The sequence below is a fragment of the Pongo abelii genome, chromosome 2, assembly GCF_028885655.2.
Source record: "Pongo abelii isolate AG06213 chromosome 2, NHGRI_mPonAbe1-v2.0_pri, whole genome shotgun sequence".
In the NCBI taxonomy this organism is placed as follows: domain Eukaryota; kingdom Metazoa; phylum Chordata; class Mammalia; order Primates; family Hominidae; genus Pongo; species Pongo abelii.
In genome coordinates, this window is record NC_085928.1 from 204,599,205 (window position 1) to 204,615,417 (window position 16,213).

Below are 16,213 nucleotides of genomic sequence, written 5' to 3' on the forward strand. Positions count from 1 at the left end.
AGCATTTATACATTTCATCATAAACTCATCGCTGGACATTCTGCTCTGTCCCCTCCAGTCGCCTTTGAGTGAGTCAGCTTTGGGAGTCCCATTGACTATGGGGCGCTGAACCTACGAGGCCAGACTCTGAACAGTGGCTACATCTGTCACAAGTTGCTGCCCCGTGAAGGTTCTCAGCAGTGGGCCAGCTGGTCCTTCCCAGGCACCAGCCAGCATTGCTGCAAGATTTGTTCCACATTTTCCCATAGATGTAGTAATGCCACTTAAAGGAGTTTATATGGAGGAGATAATTGGATACATATGTAAAGACGTATGTCAAAAAGGTATTCACTGTGGCATTGTCACCTCCCCTCAGCTGGAGGTATTGGTGGTGGCACTTTTATATCCCAGGATGTCCCCAGAGTTTGGGTGCCAGAGCCCCTCAGTCTCCACCTTCCATAGCACCAGTGGGGATTCATTGATAGTGTTGTCTCTCACTGTACGTGTAAGGGGAAGGGTTGGTGACAGAGTAGCAGTTGCCTTGGTGATCTGACAAAGCCCAGAAGTAGGTAAAGCTTTGGCCTTCATTAGTGAGTATCAGGCAGCCATGTCTCTTGCTGGAGCCACAAGTGGAGCTCTGGTTGCAGAGCAGCAACTGGCCTGGGTAAGCTGGACCTTGGACCAGGGACTGGTCCAGTCCTCAATTCTGGCTCTTCCCAGAGGTAGGTTAGCCAGGGCAGGGTCGCAAGCCAACCTGGAAGTCAGCCAGGGTCAGGACGGGCTCCAGGCACTGACATATCCTCAAGGCCTTCCCCTGGAGCGTGGCAGCTTCTCCAGCAGCACCAATTGCCCCTTTATGCTCTTTTATCCTGGAGGAGAACCACAAAGCCTCCCACCCGCCTGCTCCTTCTCCAGAGACCTTAGCCCCGCAATCACTCCCAAACACTACTTTGGAGGAAGCAAAGGGCTTTTAGTTTCCAAAGTTAATTGACATTCCCAAGGGTGGCCAAGATGACCTCTTTCCCTAAAGCAGGAACTAACCCCCCAAGTTAGTAAAAAACTGAGAACACCTAATCGATCAATCAATCAGAGTGTGGTTGACTATATGAAGATCTCATCATACAACGGTCTACTATGCAGCCATTAAAATGAAATTGTGGATCTATATAAATGATTTAGTTTAGAGCCAGGCACAGTGGCTCATACTTGTAATCCCAGCACTTTGGGAGGCCAAGGCAGGTGGATCATTTGAGGTCAGGAGTTCGAGACCAGCCTGGCCAACATGGTGAAACCCCATCTCTACTAAAAATACAAAAATTAGCTGGGCATGGTGGAGTGTGCCTGTAATCCCAGCTACTCCAGAGGCTGACGCAGGAGAATCGCTTGAACCCAGGAGGCGGAGGTTGCAGTGAGCCAATATCGTGCCACTGCACTCCAGCCTGCACAAGAGCAAAACTCTGTCTCAAAAATAAATAAATAAATAAATAAATAGTTTAGTGTAAAGAAGAATATGACAAACTGCCTTTGTACTCTGGTCCCAACTTTGCCAAAATATGGATGTGTGAGTGCAAACATGTGCCTGGAGAAAACGGAATGGTAGTCATCAAAACACTGGCAGTGGTTATCTCTGGGCAGTGAGATTTCTGGTAAGTCTTCTTTATACTTCTCTGTACTATTTGAAGTTTCCCAATAAGCATGTTTATCTTATCATCAGAAAAAAACTTTTTTTTTTTAAATTTTGGAAGAAAAAACTTCCATTCAATTTGGTGTGTTCTAATGTGCAGAATACTGGAGTAGTGGCCAATACAACGTCCCATAGAAGCCAAGTGGAGAGTGGCATTGACCTTGCTGACACCGCGCGGCCAGCGCGCCCCGGATCCGATAGCCTCTGCGGTAGGCCTTCCTATTTCAAGAGTCTACGATTCTAAGACGCCAAGTGGTATCTCCAGATCAAAACTATTTATAAGAATCATTTCCTTCAGGATGAGTTGTAACTTCCACTCGCTACTTGTATGTTTCGATGACATCATCTCTGAGATTTATGTGAAATGACTCCTTTTCCTTGATATTATCAAGGAGTTAAGCAGTTGAGTTCCTTATAGTTCTTTGTGTTTAAACCATATCTGAAGAAGCTGTCATTTGTCAAGGTTTAATTGTTTCCATTATTTTTTTCCTGGTAAGTTTCCAGATATTGCTGGGCAGCTTTGATAAAGAGACTCGAAAAGAAGACGTTAAGAAATGGATGGAGCATGGCTACAAGTTCCAGGTTGTAGCCCACATCGACTTTTTAGCTGTGTCATCTGGAGTTAGTCATTTCTTTCTGGGTATTTTCTCACTTACATAAAATTGGAGGAGAGGGTAAGAGGGACATTAGACAAGATTATTTTAAAGATCCTGTCCTGGCCGGGTGCAGTGGCTCATGCCTGTAATCGCAGTTCTTAGGGAGGCAGAGGTGAGAGGATAGCTTGAGCCCAGGAGTTCGAGACCTGCCTGGGCAATATAGTGAGACCTCGTTCTTAAAAAAAAAAACAAAAAAAACCTGCCCAGCTCTATCTCCCTATGATGAGTTTTAATTCTGAGCTTATAGTAGCATATTTTATAGTCCTAGTGCCAAATATTCTTAAAGTTATCTTCATATCTAAGTCTTTCAATAAATAGAAAAGTATATTGTTGACTAGGGCCTTAGAGGTCACTGCTTGAATCCTTCCCATGCCACCCTTGCTAGGTGGTCACCCTGTGTCAACTAACACCTACAGGGACAAGAAACTCCCTCCCTCCTGAGGTAGCCCATTTCTCTTTATTTGTAAAGAGCATTTAAAAGGTGTTTCTTGGCTGGGCGCAGTGGCTCATGTCTGTAATCCCAGCACTTTGGGAGGCCGAGGCGGGTGGATCACGAGGTCAGGAGATCGAGACCAAACCCCGTCTCTACTAAAAATACAAAAAATTAACTGGGTGTGGTGGTGGGTGGCTGTAGTCCCAGCTACTAGGGAGGCTGAGGCAGGAGAATCGCTTGAACCCGGGAGGCAGAGCTTGCAGTGAGCTGAGATTGCGCCACTGCACCCCAGCCTGGGCGACAGAACGAGACTCCATCTCAAAAAAAAGAGGTGTTTCCTGGGAGAGCTGAAATCTGCAACCTTGTAACTTCCATTTACTGTCTGCTCTCCAGATCACTTTGCAAAGGACGCTTTTCTGTTGTCCCCTTCCCTGCACCCTTGGCAGCCTCAGAGAAGGTGTGTCTAATTCCCTGATCTTGGAGAAGGAGGTTTTCCCTTTTCTATTTTATTTTATTTGTATTTTTTTCTGGTGAAAAGATACATATATGCCTTTAGAATTAGCCAGCCAGACTGATTAGATGATCCCAATTTCGTTGGAAACATCCAAAGCATGGTCATCAGGAGCCAGTGGACACATGCCTTCTTCTCTCCATCAGGTCGACTCAGTGTTGGCCTTGGCCACACCGATGTCACGGAGCTCCTCCACAGCCTGTTCCATCTGGTGCTTGTTGGCTTTAACATCCACAGTGAACACGGTGTGTTGCCTTCTGTCTTCATACCCGCCCCCCCCCCGCCCCCGCTTTTTTCTGGAGACGGAGTCTCGCTTTGTCATCCAGGCTGGAGTGTTATGGCACGATCTCGGCTCACTGCAACCTCCGCCTCCCAGGTTCAAGCGATTCTCCTGCCTCAGCCTCCTGAGTAGCTGGGACTACAGGCATGCACCACCACACCCGGCTAATTTTGTATTTTTAGTAAAGACGGGGTTTCACCATGTTGGCCAGGCTGGTCTTGAACTCCTGACCTCAGGTGATCCCCCCGCCTCAGCCTCCCAAAGTACTGGGATTACAGGCATGAGCCACCATACCCAGCCACCAATGGCCCCTTTATACTCTTTATTCCTGGATGAGAACCACAAAGCCTCCCATGCACCTGCTCATTCTCCAGAGGCCTTAGTCCTGCAATCACCTCAGGGTCAGTGGGAACTCGAGGCTGGCATAGCAGTCAAACTTGTTTCTTCTGAGGGCACTCTTCCAAGGATATTTGGGCTACCTCTGGTGTCGCAGTGTCTTGGGCCACCAGAGGTGGATGACTGGTCTCTGGGGAATGGGCAGGTGCGTGGGAGGCTTTGTCTTGTGGACACCTTTCAGCACTGCCTTCCTGGCCCTCAAAGCCTTCACTTTGGCTTTGGCTTGAGGAGGAGCAGGAGCTTCCTTCTTCACCTTGAGTGCCATCTTGTGAAAAGTCCTTTCCTATTTTAGACTTCAGCACCTGAACAAGAGTGAGCAGGTATGTACTCCAAGCTCCAATGATGACCGTGAACCCTACAGAGTTGGAAGTGTGGAAAGTGAGGCATTGTGTCCCTTGTCTGAGATTTTGTCCTTTTGCCTGAGCAAAAGTCTGGACCTCACTGAGCTGCCCTACAACCATGCGGCTGTCCCTTCCTTTTCTAACGCTGGCCTTTCTCCCTTTTCGTATTCCCCCTTTTCGTATTCCCCCTTCTTCTGTAGCCCTAGTGGGGTCCTTGCATCTCCCAACCCCATTTTTCTGAGTCACCAACACTCTTATCAGAAATCTCCTGGCCCTAGTTCTCTCTTGTCCCTACAAATTGTGCAGCCTCCAGCATCTCTCTCTGCTGTCCTCACTTTCTGCCACCGGGTACAGAGAAGAGGTAGCTCTGAGACCCAAGAGTGGACATAAAGGACATTCAGGATAAAAGGGACTCCCATTTCAAAGTGCAGTTTGCTCTCCCCCAAATGTGTTAGGAAAAAAATTAGACCCATCTTGCACCTCAAGGATTAGTTAACTTTCAAAGGGGCTACATAAGTACTTCGCATTCCTTTTGTCAACACAGCTTTAATCTTTCACTTTGTAGAACAGAGGTCCCGCTGCCTTCTCAACCCTAGGTCTTTATCACAATGTGCTTTTCCATTAACTCGGGGAAATTATGCCCACATGTTCCTGCCTAATTCTTGGGTTCCTACTGTGGATGGGAAGGTAGGAAATGGGAGAGGCTTTGAAGAGAAAGGTTTTTATGTTTGCACCAGCCAGGGTTCAACTACAGAAACAGAGCAAGTGGGATATGTACGCTGATGTATGAAGAGGTTCCGTGCAAGGAATTGGTTTATGCAATGGTGGGGGATGGCTAGGTAAGTCTCAAAGCCCCAGGGCAGGCCGTCAGGAAGGACAGGCAAGCTCTCAGGTGGAATTTCTTTTTCCTCAGGGAAACCTCAGCCCTGCTCTTAAGATCCTTCACCCAGTGGCTCATGCCTGTAATCCCAGCACTTTGGAGGCGAGCAGCCTGGGCAACATGGTGAAACACCATCTCTATAAAAAATGCAAAAAAAGGCCGGACACAGTGGCTCACGCCTGTAATCCCAGCACTTTGGAGGCGAGCAGCCTGGGCAACATGGTGAAACACCATCTCTATAAAAAATGCAAAAAAAGGCCGGACACAGTGGCTCACGCCTGTAATCCCAGCACTTTGGGAGCCCGAGGCAGGTGGATCATGAGGTCAGGAGATCGAGACCATCCTGGCTAACAAGGTGAAACCCCATCTCTACTAAAAAAATGCAAAAAATTAGCCGGGCATGGTGGCGGGCGCCTGTAGTCCCAGCTACTTGGGAGGCTGAGGCAGGAGAATGGCGTGAACCCAGGAGGCGGAGCTTGCAGTAAGCCAAGATCACGCCACTGCACTCCAGCCTGGGCGACAGAGCGAGACTCTGTCTGGAAAAAAAAAAAAAAAAATTAGCCTGGTGTGGTGGCACGCACCAGTAGTCCCAGCCACCGGGGAGCCCGAGGCAGGGGATCACCTGGGCCCAAGAGGTGGAGGCTGCAGTGAGCTGTGATTGTGCCACTGCACTCTAGCCTGGGTGACAGAGTGAAACTCTACCTGAAAAGAAAAACAAAAACAAAAAACCCTTCACCTATTTGAATTATCTGATGATTTAGGATAACCGTTCTTACCCAAAGTCAGTGATTATGGGCTTTAGTCACTTCTATAAAATACAGTACTTTCACAGCAACATCTAGATTTGTGTTTGAGTCACTTCTATAAAATATGGTACCTTCCCAGCAACATCTAGATTCATGTTTGGGTCACTTCTATAAAATACGGTACCTTCACAGCAACATCTAGATTTGTGTTTGAGTAAATAATTGGGGAATGTAGCCTAACCAAGTTAACACATAAAAAAGACCATCACATTCCTCAAATACTTATCTTGGAACTTTGGGAGGGACTCATCCCACATATATACTTATTTCTTCTTTCTGTTTCTTATAAGAAGGACTGCTAGAAAATGTGCCCTTCTAAACAAGCTTTTTAGAAATGTCCATATTGTTTGCTTAGGACAGTAAAGCCCCTTTTTGCCTCTTCATACAGAGGCATGAGGAGCCTCAAGTGGGTGAGGGTCAGCCTTAATTCCAATTCAGCGGAATCATTGCTGTTTCCTGGTGGAAGCATTCCTCCCTTTAAGCCTAAGACTCTAGACCAGCAGAACCTAAGGTCACAAGGAAAGGAGGCGGACGTTTTGCTAGTGGATCATTACGGGCAACGGTGAGTGGGGTCACTCCCATTTCCACCCCTCAAATCCTGGACTCGTGAATTCTGGCTGTGGAAGAAACAGTAGCATGTATTAGACACTAATTTAGAGACTATCCAGCCTCCTAGAGGACTTTGCCCCACGAGGTATTGCCACCTGGTTGGCACTGTAATTGAGTCTTCAAAAGCCCATTCTGGCCAGGTACAGTGGCTCACACCTGTAATTCCTCATTTGAGCCCAGGAGTTTCAGACCAGCCTGGACAACATAGTGATTTAAAAATAAACATAGTTATTTTAAACTATGTTTATTTTTAGTTAAACTAAAAATAAACATAATTAATTTAAAAATGAACAAAAACAATTTCAAGGCCACCCTACCACTCTATCAAGCCAGTTGCTTGAAGATATGGGGAACGCGGTAAGATTCCGAGTTCCGTAAGCTGGGGCTCATTGCCACATGAATTGAGTTCTCTGATCAGAAGTAGTATTGTGTGAAATGTCATGATGGTGGATAAGGTGTGCTATAATCCATGGATGGTCGTTTTAGCAGAAGCACTGTGTACAGGAAAGGCAAATCTGTATCCAGAGTAAGCAGCTATTGTGGTAAGAACAAAGTGCTGGCCCTTCTATGATGGAAATGATTCAGTGTAATCAATTTGCCACCAGGTAGCTGTCTGATAACCCTGGGGTCCTATCAGGGCCTCTCCGCTGCCAGCAGACTGGGCACTCAGCACTGGCTGCAGCCAGGTCAGCCTTGGTGACTGGAAGCCCAAGCTGCTGAGCCCACACACAGCCTCTATCCCTGCCACCATGTCCACTTTATTCATGAGCCCAGTGGGCAATGGCAGAACTGGCTGGGGAAAGAGGCTGACCGGTATCCATAAAATGGGTCATCCCATCCACCTATTGTTAAATTCTCTCTCTGCTGAGGTTACCATTTGGTGAGCACTCACGTGGAACATAAATATCTTCACATTTTTGCCTATTCAGAGAGGTCTATCTGCTTACTCCTTCTTCAGACCTCCTTGTCACCAACTTTCCAATTATATTCCCTTCAAGTCTCTGACCATCCAGCCAAACCACTGGTGATAGCCCACGTTATGGGTTAAATGTTTGTATCTCCCTAACATTTATATGTTGAAATTGTAACCCCCAATGTGATGGTATTAGGGAGCAGTGAGGGCGGGGCCCTTGTGAAAAGGATCAATACTCCTTAGGAAAAGAGACATGGAGACCCTGCTTCCTCTCTGCTCTCTCCCAACATGGGAGGAGCCACAAAAAGACGGCCATGTGCAAACCAGGGGACTGCATTCACCAGGTGCCAGAACTGCCAGCACCTGGGTCTTGGACTTTCCAGCCTCCAGAACTGTGAGAAATAAATTGTTGTTCAGCCATGTGCGGTGGCTCACGACTGTAATCCCAGCACAAGAGGAGCGGCAGGGGTGGGTCCTGAGGAGAATCAGCAGAACCTTGCAAGGCAACTTAGATGAGGCCTATGAGGTTTATACCAACAGAGTATGGCCAATCTGCTCAGACAGGAAAGGCTACTTTTGGCAAAGAAGACTTGGCAGAATTTAGGGGTTTGATGATCCCAGCTTCATCAGGATCTGCCCATATGTCCCAATTCCAATGATCAGTATCCCATTCCTTCCCAATCAATGCCCTTGCTTTAATAAAAGATCCTGCAAGATTGAGAATTGAATTTACATTGGAATTTAGCTACTTGGAGGATAAGACCCTGGATTTTATTTTCAGAAATCTCAGTCCTGTAACCGTAGGAGATAAGAGTTTTTCTCAGGGCAGATAGAGAAGCTTTCAGATCATTTATGCAAAACATGAGCTAGGAATTTGAAGCCCTAAACTCATCCTTTTCTTTCCCCACTTTTTTTTTTTTTTTTAATGAGACAGAGTCTCATTCTTTCACCCAGACTGCAGTGCAGTGGTGTGATCTCAGCTCACTGCAGCCTCTGCCTCCCAGGTTCAAGTGATTCTCCTGCCTCAGTCTCCCGAGTAGCTGAGATTACAGGCACGTGCCACCACACCCGGCTAATCTTTGTATTTTTAGTAGAGATGGGGTTTTGCCCTATCTTAAAATATAAATAAATAAATAGATAAAGAACTCATTTTTAAGATTCTGTTCTTTTAGAACCACTTTCAGAACCAAAGCCTGTATTAGCCAGACTATAACCAAGACAAAGACGACCAGGAGATAAATATTAAGAGATTTATTGCAAGGAATTGGCCAGTGTGATTGTGGGGACTGGGTAGGCAAATCTGATGTCTGAAGGGCAGACCAGAAAAAGCAAGGTATAACTTTCTCAGGCATTACCAAATGCTGCTGCCCACAGATGAAATTTCTTCAGAGAACCCTCAGCTCTGCTCTGAAGGCCTTTTGAGGTCTGACTGAACCAAGCCCATTAAGATTATCTAGGAGAATCTCCCTTAAAGTCAACTGATTATGGACTTTAATCACATCTATAAAATACCTGCACAGCAATGCCTAGATTTGGGTTTGATTGAATAATGGGACTGTAGCCTAGCCAAGCTGACACATAAAATTGACCATCACACCAGGCATGAAGGCTCATGCCTGTAATCCTAGCACTTCGGGAGGCTGATGCGGGTGGATCACCTGAGGTCGGGAGTTCGAGACCAGCCTGACCAATGTGGAGAAACCCCATCTCTACTAAAAATAAAAAATTAGCCACGCGTGGTGGCAGGTGCCTATAATCCCAGCTACTCGGGAGGCTGAGTTAGGAGAATCGCTTGAACCTGGGAGGCAGAGGTTGCAGTGAGCCGAGATCGCGCCATTGCACTCCAGCCTGGGCAACAAGAGTGAAATCCGTCTCAAAAAAAAAATTGACCATCACAATGCCCCCTGTAGAAGGTGGAAAGCCTTTCAGTAGCGGATGCATTCACATGATCACAAATGTGCTGTAGGTCCATTGATTGCTCTGTGGAGGCTGGTTTCAAGGAAGGAAAGGCTGAAGGCAGAGAGACTAGGTGAAAGACGATCCAGGCCTTGCTGTGAGCTGAATTGTGTACTCCAAAACTCAGTTGTTCAAGCTTAACACCTTGTACCTCGAGCAACTATATTTGGAGATACAGTTTAGAGGTGCTTAGGTTAACATGAGGCTGTTAAGGCCAGGTGTGGTGGCTCACGCCTATAATCACAGCACTTTGAGAGGCCAAGGCAGGTGGATGGCTTGAGCTCATAAGTTCGAGACCAGCCTGAGCAACATGAGAAACCCCGGCTCTACGAAAAATACAAAAATTAGCTGGGTGTGGTGGTGCAGGAGGCTGAGGTGGGAGGGTGGCTTGAGCCTGGGGGGCGGAGTTTGCAGTGAGCCGAGATGGTGTCACTGCATTCCAGCCTGGGCGACAGAACCAGAGCTTGTCTAAAAAAAAAAAAAATGGGGCCAGGCACAGTGGCTCATGCCTGTAATCCCAGCACTTTTGGAGGCCGAGACTGGTGGATTAGTCAGGCTTGAGGTCAGGAATTCGAGACCAGCCTGACCAACGTGGCGAAAACCCATCTCTACTAAAAAATACAAAAATTTAGTCATGGTGCACACCTGTAAATTCCAGCTACTCAGGAGGCTGAGGCACAAGAATCGCTTGAACCCAGGAAGCAGAGGTTGCAATTTTTAATAAAATTTTATTTTTCTTGGTCAGGCGCCGTGCTTCTTGCCTGTAATCCCAGCACTTTGGGAGGCCAGGCGGGTGGGTCACCTGAAGTCAGGAATTCGAGACCAGCCTGACCAACACGGCGAAAACCTGTCTCCACTAAAAAGACAAAAATTAGCTGGGCATGGAGGCAAACGCCTGCTACTCGGGAGGCTGAGGCAGGAGAAACAACTGAGCCTGGGAAGTGAAGGTTGCAGTGAGCCGAGATAGTGCCACTGTACTCCAGCCTGGGTGACAGAGCAAGATCTTGTCTCAAAAAAAAAAAAAAAAAAAAAAAAGATTATTTTTTGTCATACCAACAAATTCAGCTTCGAAGGAAGAGAAATTTGGACAATATTGACAGAAAGTTGAAGGGCAGGCAGCTGGTAAAGCCTCAGGCCTGACTGAGGGGGTTCACGGTCCTGCTTATTCCAGCCAAGCGGTCTGTTAGATTTTCCATCAGCCCAAATAACCTTCTACAGGGTGGAATTTATCATTTCCCAAGAGAGGAGCATCTGCTGCACCCTCAAAGCACAGCCACACAAAGACCTGTGGCTAAACTGGACACTTCGCTTGCCACCCATCTACTAGACGCATGGTTTCCAGAAGCAGATTGTCTGTGGCCGCAAACGGATTGCGAGCAGACTGCGAAGGGGTAGTGAAACCACCGAGGGGCTTCGGAAATGCTTCTCCACTGAGCAAAGCTAAAAAGAAGTCTACATGACATCGTGGATTTGGATGAAAAGAGTCTGCCTCCCCTTTTGTCAACAGAAAGCCACAAGCATGCGTGTGTCGTGTTGTGATGTGAAATGCTTGGCATGAAGCAGCCGGAGTTTCCATTTTGTCACACTACAGTGAAATGCTGGAGCATCTCTGCAGCTGTCCCACTGACCCCCAGGACAACTGGAAGTCTAACATTTTTCCTTCTCATCACCTCCTCCACCCCCTGGTGAAAGCTTTCCTGCCTCTTTGTCTTTCTGGATGGGGGAGTGCAGCTGGGGACGCCCGAGGCAGCTCAAGCTGGAACACAAGGCAGGGAAAAGCAGCGGACAAGATATGAAAGGGCTTGGGAGACATGGGAGTGAGATTGAAGGGCCCACGAGAGAGGAAGTGTTGCCTAGAATGTACTGTCTCTTCTCCTTCCTGGGATGATGACAGGGCAGGAGCCACCTCGGACAGGTGTGCCCCCGTGCCCATGGAGTTCGCTGGAAGTGAGGCCTGCTGCTTCCCAACAGCTAAGTCATGGTGGAAAGCAGAGTGAAAATGTTTTCTTCCAGGAAAATACGACCTCTGTTTCCATGACGCAGCCTCTGCTATTATCACACTGTGTGACCCGGACAAGTGTCAACCTTTCAATCTGTAGTTTCATCTGTAGATAATAATACCTGCCTCTTTGGGCTTGACGCAGAGTTATTAAGTGCAGAAAGAATGGGTAAATATTCATCAAACTCCAAAACACCAGTAGGTGAAAAATTTATGGGGAAACTTTTAGCCAGGCGTGATGGCGGGTGCCTGTAGTCCCAGCTACTCGGGAGGCTGAGACAGGAGAATCACTTGAACCCAGGAGGTGGAGGTTGCAGTGAGCCGAGATCGCGCCACTGCACTCCAGCCTGAGCGACAAGAGCGAGACAAAAATAAAAACTAATTCGGCTGAGGAAGGGTGGTGATAAATTTGCAGTTAAGAAAATGTTTAAGTCTGAAGTCATGGCTGTTGTGGTAGTGATCTGTTCAGGGCCCAGGCAAGGCTTCGGTCACTGCGGCCAGGGCCAGGACTCAGTTCCCATCTCCCCTCACCGCCCTTGCATTGTTCTCCAAATCCCCTGGTGACCGAGTAGATACCCTGGAGGGACGAAACGAGGCCCACCCTGGCTTCCTCGAGCAGGACGGGGCCTGCCTGTGTGCTTTTCTTTAATCCGAGAAAAGCCAAAATTAGCCTCACTTTTGTTTCTTTTCTCAGGAGCCTCTAAATTGTATCTCAGGAAAGGATTATTGTGCTCTAGGGACCCTATCTTATCGTGGGGTATGGGGGAGGTGATGAGTGAAAGGAAAATGGTCTTTGACAAATTGGTTCAATTCAGACAATCACGTGGTTTTCCAGTAATTGCCCACCACTGCTGTAGTGAACTATTGTTCCACTTCCCAAATATTTAGTCAAGTGGGAGGCCTGAGAAAACTGGGGAGGGTCAGAGGCTGGAGAGCACGCTCATAGCGGGAAAGTGCTGTTTTTGGTGATCTCTGCATATTGTTGTGGATGGTAATACCAAGGAGGCTCTGGGCTCTTTATCACTAACTTTGAAGGACTCACAACCACTTTAGGTGCAAGGTGTCCCTCAGGGACACCCCCTGCCGGAATGCACTGCCTTGGGGGAAGATTCCTTCTGAGGTGTGGGCTCTGGAGCTGGTAGCTTTTGAGCCTAGTTTGATCCAGCTCTTCCCTGCTTCATGGCCGACCAGGCTGCCCTGCTGACCCCTCTGAGGAGATAAGGGAGTATTGTTTTACCTCTCCTGGTGAACACCGCTGAGAAAAACAAAGTCACACACCGTGAATTAGGGGACAAATGAGACTTGGGCTGCCGGAGCTAAAGGTTTCACACAAAGAATCCAAGGCATGACCAGGCATTTGCTCTTATGCAACTTTTCAAAAATTCCTGGGTCTCCAGGGAAAAAGAGCACGAGCTCTGGGTTGACCTCACCCTGCCTCACTCAGCCTGACATCACGGGACATTTGGGGGATGAGGTTGGACGGTGGCGGCAGCGGCAGCACGTGAGAATGTGTGTTATCGACGGGGAACACTTTTCCCGTGCTCTCATGTGGTCATCTGTCTGATATGCCTGTGGGTGGAGGTGGGCAGAGGGGAAGGGAGTGTCCTGTCACCGGCGACAGAAAAGAGCCATGAGGTCATTGGAGCCCAAGGCTTTCCTCAATGACCATCGGCAGCAATTGTCTTCCCAGCTTCCACTCCCTTGGGTTCACCTCCGCTCCCACAGAGGGTTCTGATCTTGGGACTCCTGTTTTGGACACACATTTTCTTCCATCTGAAAATAGGCCCTGATAGTCAGACAGGGGATATATTATTTGGAGAGAGATTTGGCAATTAACTTTGACAATTGTGGTTTTTTCCAGCTTCTGATGACAATTCCCTCACATCTGAGCCCCTCTGAGATGCTGCCCTTGCTTCTCATAACTCCCTGCCTAGGCAAGACTGTGCAGGCAGCCCTTCACCCACCTTGCCCATACCCTCCCCGCCCAGGGTTCCTCACCATGCATCTCACTGCGATCTGGGATTTCTCCCACTCCTCCACCTCTATCCTACTGAATCAGTGTCGCCGATCAGGAGCTGAGACCTGAAAAGCTGTATGAGAAGCAGACAACTCCAGCGATTCTGCTGCCCACTGAACTGGAGAATCATTGAGTCGGCTTTGAGTCAGCTGATCTCTAACCACCAACTTAGCGCCAGCGTTCTAGAATGGAAATGTTCCCAGGGAAGGCAGCCTCAAGGGAATCAACGCACAGCCTCCCACTTGTGCAGGGGTTTTAATAACCATTAGGTCTCAGTCTTCCTACCTCAGTGATTCTCTTCCTTGGCTGCATGTTGCAATCATGCCTGGGGTTTTTTAAAGTTACACATAATATGGTTCCCAGCAGAGATTAGACATACGGGCTTTCCCCACCCCGCTTCTCTAAGAAGCAAAAAATGGCCTTGGAATCCCAGGCAGTGGTGCCACCAGAAGTGTAATGTTGACACCTGGTAAGGAAATCTCCCAACTAAGTCACTTGGAGGCACAGAGGACAGCCATCTGAACAGAGTGGGGACTGGGGATCCCAGGACTTACTGTGGTAATTTCCTTTAGAAGAATCGCTTCAGTGTTTGGAGAAAGGGGTGCTCTCAGACGCTTAGGCTCCTAGGTGGCCAAAGAAAAGCTGCAGACCCTGGGGTGGATCTCTGGGGAGGAGCGGGCAAGAGCGTGGAGGTCCTGGCTCTGTGCTGGTGAGGCTGGAACGAGGTCTGACACAGCATTCCAGAGCCAGCTGGTGTCCCAAGAGGAGGCTGTATAGGTGAACTTAGGAGCCCAAGTAGGGATTCCTTGGCCAGGATTAGCAAGAGGGAGGGGGAGGTGGTCTCTTCTTGAAGAGGCACAGATGCCCTGCGAGGCTGCTAGGAGCAGCTGGAGGGTACAAGCTAAGGATGGGGCAGGACCAGTGACTGACAGTGACACCATGAGGCAGTGAGTGGGCACAGCAGAGGTAACCGTAACTGCTAATAGTTATTTGGTGTTATTCGCCCAGCATTGATCAACATGCCTTACACTTATTAATTCACTTAATAACAGTTCTCTGAGGAAGTCATTATCACCCCCACTGTAGAGAGAAGGAAATGGAGGCATGAAGGCTACACAATTAGAGTGGCTGCCAGTCTGCAAAGCCAGGCAGTCTGGCTCTGGAGCCCACACCCCTAACCAGGAGGCCTTGCTGCCTTCAGGGCAACAGCCTTCATTTATTGAGCACTTACTGTGTGCTGTCATGGCCTCTGTGCTCTTTCAGCCTTCACCACAATCTTCTGAGGTGGGACATACTTTTCTTCTCATTTCACAGGTAAGGAAAGTGAGGCGCAGGAAAGAAAAATAGGCAACTGCTTACCATCCATTCTCTTCCCTCTAGGAGTGGAAGCCAGACTAATTCCACGGCAGCTCCTTTGTTTTTTTTTTTTTTTGGAGACAGAGTCTCGCTGTGTCGCCCAGGCTGGAGTGCAGTGGCACGATCTCGGCTCATGCAACCTCCGCCTCCCAGGTTCAAGGGATTCTCCTGCCTCAGCCTCTCGAGTAGCTGGGATTACAGGTGCCTGCCACCATGCCCAGCTAAATTTTGTATTTTTAGTAGAGATGGGGTTCACCGCGTTGTCCAGACTGGTCATGAACTCCTGACCTCAGGTGATCCACCCCGCTCAGCCTCCCAAAGTGCTGGGATTACAGGCATGAGCCACTGTGCCCAGCCAGCTCCTTCACTTTTTAGAACTTAATAAGTCTTTAGGGTTCTCAGAAAACTCAGGGTAGGTGGAAGCTTCAACAGAGGATTCTGGGCATCCTGCAATAAAACATGTGCCCTCTTGAGTGCAGAACTGGAAAAACAAAGATTATAGGACATTCTTTCTCCCTCTAAATTTGTGAAAGCAAATCATACTGATTATAGGGGCCTCATCCCAGATCCATTGAATCAGAATACATGAAGAGTGGGGCCAGGAAATCTGAATTAAATCAAAACCAAAAACAAACCACAGGTGATTCTGGTGCACAACTGGGGTTGAAAATCACTGCGTTATCTCACGGCCATATGCATGGCCCCAGTGAGCAGTCAGCACTGTTTCGCCCGCTGCCTAGACACAGCCTATTTATCAAGACAGGGGAACTGCAGTAGAGAAAGAGTAATCCATGCAGAGCCGGCTGTGTGGGAGACCGAAGCTGTATTATTACTCAAATCAGTCTCCCCGAGCATTTGGGGAGCAGAGTTTTTAAGGACAACTTGGTGGGTGGGGGAAGCCAGTGAGCCGGGAGTGCTGATTGGTCAGGGCTGAAATCACAGGGACTCGGAGCTGTCTTCTTGCGCTGAGTCAGTTCCTGGGTCGGGGCCACAAGATCAGATGAGCCAGTTTATCCATCTGGGTGGTGCCAGCTGTTCCATCAAGTGCGGAGTCTGCAAAATATCCCAAGCGCTGATCTTAGGAGCAGTTCAGGGAGGGTCAGAATCTTGTAGCCTCCAGCCCTGTGACTCCTAAACCATAATTTCTAATCTCTTGGCTAATTTGTTTGTCCTACAAAGACAGTCTAGTCCCCAGGCAAGAAGGAGGTTTGTTTTGGGAAAGAGCAGCTGTTGTCTTTGTTTTAGAGTAGAAACTAAGTTTCTCCCAAAGTTAGTTCACCTTTGCCCAGGAATGAACAAGGACAGCTTGGAGGTTAGAAGCAAGATGGAGTTGGTTAGGTCAAGTCTCTTTCACTGTCTCACTTACAGTTTTGCAATGGCGGTTTCATTTCCAACAA

The 16,213-nt window shown here is 48.1% G+C and overlaps 2 protein-coding genes across 12 annotated transcripts in view; one reads left to right on the forward strand and one right to left on the reverse strand.

Annotated features, from left to right (window-relative positions):
* LOC112132638 (uncharacterized) overlaps positions 1 to 16,213 on the forward strand; it is a 98,736-nt gene that overhangs the window by 66,383 nt on the left and 16,140 nt on the right. The gene's annotated exons all lie outside the window — the stretch shown is intronic.
* TMEM44 (transmembrane protein 44) overlaps positions 15,623 to 16,213 on the reverse strand; it is a 57,818-nt gene continuing 57,227 nt past the window's right edge. For all 11 annotated transcript variants that reach the window (XM_063722603.1, XM_063722592.1, XM_063722594.1 and 8 more), the window contains one exon: positions 15,623 to 15,869. The gene's annotated coding sequence lies outside the window, so the exon portion shown is untranslated. The remainder of the gene's footprint in view (positions 15,870 to 16,213) is intronic.